This window comes from Engystomops pustulosus, chromosome 6 (assembly GCF_040894005.1).
Source record: "Engystomops pustulosus chromosome 6, aEngPut4.maternal, whole genome shotgun sequence".
Classification (NCBI taxonomy): Eukaryota; Metazoa; Chordata; class Amphibia; order Anura; family Leptodactylidae; genus Engystomops; species Engystomops pustulosus.
This window is the reverse complement of record NC_092416.1, coordinates 112,801,193-112,807,735: the sequence shown is the minus strand read 5'-3', so window position 1 is coordinate 112,807,735 and position 6,543 is coordinate 112,801,193.

Genomic DNA, 6,543 nt, shown 5'->3' with positions numbered 1-6,543 from the left:
GTGCCAGAAGGGCTGGTCTGAGTATTTCAGAAACTGTTGATCTAATGGGATTTTCACGCACAACCATCTCTAGGGTTTACAGAGAATGGTCCGAAAAAGAAAAAACATCTAGTGAGCGGCAGTTCTGTGGGCGGAAATGCATTGTTGATGCCAGAGGTCAGAGGAGAATGGGCAGACTGGTTCGAGCTGATAGAAAGGCAACAGTGACTCAAATTGCCACCCGTTACAACCAAGGTAGGCAGAAGAGCATCTCTGAACGCACAGTACGTCGAACTTTGAGGCAGATGGGCTACAGCAGCAGAAGACCACACCGGGTGCCACTCCTTTCAGCTAAGAACAGGAAACTGAGGCTACAATTTGCACAAGCTCATCGAAATTGGACAGTAGAAGATAGGAAAAACGTTGCCTGGTCTGATGAGTCTCGATTTCTGCTGCGACATTTGGATGGTAGGGTCAGAATTTGGCGTCAACAACATGAAAGCATGGATCCATCCTGCCTTGTTTCAACGGTTCAGGCTGGTGGTGGTGGTGGTGTCCTGGTGTGGGGAATATTTTCTTGGCACTCTTTGAGCCCCTTGGTACCAATTGAGCATCGTTGCAACGCCACAGCCTACCTGAGTATTGTTGCTGACCATATCCATCCCTTTATGACCACAATGTACCCAACATCTGATGGCTACTTTCAGCAGGACAATGCGCCATGTCATAAAGCTGGAATCATCTCAGACTGGTTTCTTGAACATGACAATGAGTTCACTGTACTCAAAATGGCCTCCACAGTCACCAGATCTCAATCCAATAGAGCATCTTTGGGATGTGGTGGAACGGGAGATTCGCATCATGGATGTGCAGCCGACAAATCTGCGGCAACTGTGTGATGCCATCATGTCAATAAGGACCAAAATCTCTGAGGAATGCTTCCAGCACCTTGTTTAATCTATGCCACGAAGAATTGAGGCAGTTCTGAAGGCAAAAGGGGGTCCAACCCGTTACTAGCATGGTGTACCTAATAAAGTGGCCGGTGAGTGTAGTTAGCCAGCTGACAGTCTCACAATAATTTTCAGGATTCTGTGGCCTCTCTGATTACACTCTGGCACTTAGCATCCTTAGCAGCCATACACATTAACTTACTGTGTCCGTATAATTATACCACACCGAGCACAAAATATTCACTTACATCACCATCTTTGTTGTCCTACACCAGTGGTGGCGGACCTTTGGTATGGGTGCAGGAGGCAGCAATCAGAGCCCTCTCTGTGAGTTCACCAAAGAATCATCATGCAGTCCCCGGCGATTCAGCTGGTCTCAACACTATTTTAAAAAGGACACATCCTTGGCTGCTTGGGACTGCAGGAAGAGTGAAAACATCTGGAAAGTACCAGATTATATTTGGAAGTTCTACTGCTGGCCCCATATTTCTTCCTGTACAGGGAGGCCCTGAAGAGAAGCTACTATGATAGTCTTAATTTTAATAGCCAATAAGATCTCTTTATCAGAACTTTTGTAAACAGCACCACTCATATCTTTATCACCATTAGAAGCAATCTCTTTAATTTCCCATTTAGCAAAGCAAGAGCCTTCAGTGACCGGCCTAGATGAGTTTAGCTTAGTGGACCCCTTTAAATCACGAAGTTTTTGGCTTACTTTTGTCCTTGTTTGAGGTGATTGCCACATTTTGTCCAACATTTTGATCTCTAGAAAAAGACCAGCAGCGGTTTAAGCGTGCGTCAGGGTTGAAAGCCAGGTAATATATAGTCATCCTTTTGCTTCCCACACTGTATGCTTCTGCCATTCTGGCATGTATTTATATACTACATATCCACATATTCACTTGTATAAAATTTCAGGACTCTTTTTCACTATTCAAAGTTTTTGTAATATTAGGTGATAGGTATATTTGCATTATTGGCATATTTTTTCCTTTATTTTTTTGATTCTTCAATATGGCTAACGATCAGAAACTACAAAAGCTTGCAGCTGTGTTTGGACGGAGTTCAGCGCAGCATGTTGGAGAGATATGCTTTATGATTAGGAAAAAGCATCAAAGCAGGAACTCAAAGTATGGTGGGATCACAATACATTAAAAACTTATCTCAATTAAAAGCTCTTCCCACAAGGTTTAAGGATTTATAAAACCCCCAACATTGTATTCAACAAGGAATTTCAAGGAAAGGGGAATGACATTTTGGCATTGTCTTCCTCGTACATAACAATTAGTTCCTTTAAATCCGATGAACACTAACTACAAAGCATTAGAAAAGAAATTGAAAATTTGGAAACCAATATGTCGTGTGGATGATTTTATACAAGCTAAATCTAAAATCCAAAAAAGTCTTGACACGACTGAGAATGATATTATGACCATAAATAAAAATAAATATAAGAGAGATGTGGAAGACTTTGCTTAAGACCAAATTTATGATTGGAAGTTGTATAGTAATAGACCCCGCAAATATATAAAGTCTATTTTTTTAAAAAAGAGCTGACTCGAGGGGTTTAGACCTTTCTGATGCTAATGTAAAGGTCAACTTTACCTCAGAAGGCGATACCTCTGACATATATGAAGATGATAGCACAGATAATACCAGCAAAAATGCTAACAGTAGAAAGAGGTACACAAAAAACAAACCATCATTTCACAATATGTCAAAAAACAGAACAAGCAAAACAGAGGAGGATTACAGAGAAAACCGATTCGGAAATCAAAGAAATAAGTTCCACCAACCAGAACAAAATTATAATAATCTCCTTATCCTTTCACCGACTGTCCACGGATCAAATTTCAGTCCTTTCAAAAGGTCTCATCTTTGTCCCTTATATAAATTTTGACATGTTTCAGACATTGTTGAACTTAAATTGCTTAGCGAGATTAATTCATGTCAAAAGACATTTCTATACAGAGACTCCGGATTCATATGAACGTCCTCCTGATGCTGTACAGATTAATGATTTGCTGGACTATCCTTTTTAGAACAAAATGCTCTTTTGATACTATACGATCTCGAAGATACTGATCGCTCTGCATCTTTGTGTAATTCTGCCATAAATTTTGCAATGCCTAACAATACGTTTTATCCTTTAAAATCTAGGGCTCTAGCGTTGGACTCGTTCCAAAGGTTGGTCGAGAAAGAATTACATGAATTATAGAATAGTATTTCATCCCAATCAGATTCACATAACAATCTCACTTCCAAACAGTTTAGGGCGCTTAACCCCTTAGCGTTCTGCGCCATAGCTGTACTGCGCTGAGTCCCGCGAATAGCGCTCAGCGCAGTAAAGCTACTGTGCAGAGACTATGCCGGTTCAGCTCAGCACAGGAGCCGAACCGGCATCGTGGGTCGTGGGATGTCAGCGGTAATCTACTCTATCGAGTGTTTAACTCGTTAAATGCCACGGTCTTTCCCCCACGATCGGTGCCCCACGCCGTTTTTGGGTGCGCCGATCGCTGCTATGGCGTCTCTGGGGTCTGATCGGGACCTCTGCTTTGCCGATTTGCAACCGCATTACAACTTCAATGTATACAAAGCCATTAGCAGGTAACTCCATCTTGTCAGTAACAAGTTGTCATCCCATACATACCGTTCATGCTATCCTGTACGGTGAATTTTTACGTGCCAAGAGGATCTGCTCCAATGATCAGGGCTATTTAGAACATGTGGACAACATTGAGAACAAGCTTATTTAAAGGGGATGCCCCCCCCCCAAAAAAATTCTTTCTAATGCACGTACAAAAGCCAATGCGGTCAATAGGGGAGACCTGTTAGTGGGTAAACGAAAGGAGACTAAGAAATCCTCCAATCAAGCATACGGTACACCTACCTTCAGTACCCCGTATAGTCTTCAGTATAATGCTATGAAAAGAATTATACAGAAATATATTCCTGTCCTAAACCAGGACACCATCTTGCACAACATCATGAAAGGGGGTTACAGATGTGTAGCAAAACGTGGCTAGACATAGGCTACCCTTTTGTCCCCAAGTATGATGAATGAAAATCTACAGCCTAAACTTGGTTGTCAGTGATGGGTTTTTACGGGGGGGGGGGGGGGGGGAGGGGGTCCCGGTGTAAAGTGTGTTGCTTTGCTGTCAACAAAACACTCCAGTTTGAAATTGATGGACAGAAGAATAAAAAGATATATACATTTATTGTGATTCAAATATCTTTTTTTTTTTTTTCCATTTACCTTCATCAGCTTGGAGAGTTAATTGCCCAGCCCGTAGAGGTGATTGGAGAACAATCCCCCATACCTGCCAGCCCTGTAACAGGGGAAAGAGAAGGAGCCACAGGGAACCCCACAGGATTAACACCCTGGCTGAAGAGGGAAGGAGAAGGGGCAGAGGGAGACCGCTTATCCCCTGCTGCATCACCCTGTGTCACGAACCCGACTCACCGGAGTTCACACACTGGGATAACTACTCTATGGAGTCCCAGAATTTAGCCCTTAAGCTCCGCCCACTTCCACAAAATGGCGTCCTTACGCTAAATTTACTCCACAGAATCCGCACTGCCACCACCCACGAGTTACTTATGCAAAGAAGGCCGTAGGCACCTCAACCACACAGACAATGCACCCTGATGATAACTCAGCACATGCACTCACTACTTACACTATATTACAATTATAAACTCACACAGAACATGCAATCGCGTACTACATGGACTATGCTAATAATGACCTCTGGTAATGTGATTCCCTTTAGAGACTCAGATTCTTTAAGGCTACAAGCAGAGGCTTATTAAAAAGTTTTAATTTACATAAAAATGCAGTACACTCAAAGAATTATATTCCTGTCCTAAACCAGGACACCATCTTGCACAACATCATGAAAGGGGGTTACAGATGTGTAGCAAAACGTGGCTAGACATAGGCTACCCTTTTGTCCCCAAGTATGATGAATGAAAACCTACAGCCTAAACTTGGTTGTCAGTGATGGGTTTTTACGGGGGGGGGGGGGGGGGGGGCTGTCAACAAAACACTCCAGTTTGAAATTGCTGGACAGAAGAATAAAAAGATATATACATTTATTGTATACAGGGTCCTCTGGTAATGTGATTCCCTTTAGAGACTCAGTTTCTTTAAGGCTACAAGCAGAGGCTTATTAAAAAGTTTTAATTTACATAAAAATGCAGTACACTCAAAGAATTAAATTGTCAGATGAAATGAAAAAAGGATTAAAACAATACACATACAATACTTACAAATAGTTATGGAAGAAGAAACAAAAAATTCTTGCTAGTGGAATAGGAAGAAATTCTTTGGCCCGAGGACAGGGCATAAGCATCGATCCAGCCTTCTATTGTCATAGAGTCACTCAGTCTGTACACTACTATGTGGCTGCTTCATTAATTTAAGCCCAGGTGATTTTTTGACCCCGACCCCCACCCCTGGCTGTGATGTCACTGTGAGGGGGATTTTTCTATCCCCCTCCCATCAGTGAGCTACTTTTTGGGTCTGGGTTTTTATCAGAACCCCATAACTTTTGATTGGGAGATGGCACAATTGTGCCATGGCTTCCAACCAAACGGGTATGTTATTCCCATTAACCAAAACAACAGGAGAATCAGGAAGGGAGAGAGAAGGGAGGTGAAGGTATCAAACCTATAGTCTTTCATAGTGCTTCCTTTTACCCCTCTTTCCCTGTCCCTCCTTAAAGGGGTACCTTTTGTTTTTGTGTATTCCCATTAACCCCATACCAAACTCGGGGTGTCTTAGCCTAATATCAGGGGTGTTCTGCTATTGGCTGCCTTCCATTGCAGCTAATGTTCTGATTTTCGGTCCAGAAGTGTGTCTAGACCCCATAACTGTCCTGTGTAACTTGGGACCTATAATTATGAATTATGTCCCAGTTATGGACAGCTATGATATTTCCCTTTGTCTGAATTTGGAGGGAAGAACATGTAGTCTGTGGCTTCTTTTCATCCCCCACTAGCTAGACTACTCTGGCCGAAAGGTGTTAATTTTACCACTTAGGAAGACCATGCTTCTCTGATCAAACATAGACTCCCTGGGGTTTTATAACCACCCTGCCAGGCTCATCTTCCTGGCTGGTCTTAAACAAATGGAGCCTAATGATTTATAACAGGCAGAATGAAACACAAAGAAAGAAAAAATATATATATATAACAAACTGTGGAGGAGTAATATTATTATCACACCCTGCATTAACCCCCAGCAGCCATACCTCTGAGATCGGCGCTCTCTGACACGCTGAAGACAAGTTTCCCGGGAAGTGTAGCTGGCTTGATCTGTGCACAGGTCTGCCACATGCTGGTCATTTTTAGGTACTGCATTTGATCCTGCGACATATATGAACCTAGATGTCTTAGCAGGCATTTATTAGAGGTGCGCCTTATACTCCGGTGTGCCTTATAGGCCGAAAAATACGGTACATCTATTGAATATGTTTGTACACTTATGGATACGCCTGCAATAAGTTGTCTTATATATCAATATGTATCCCGCATTTATTAGTGTGCATTGACTGCTACGTTTTAACTTCATAACCTGTTTGTACACTCTCGGCCAGATATGATGTATTTC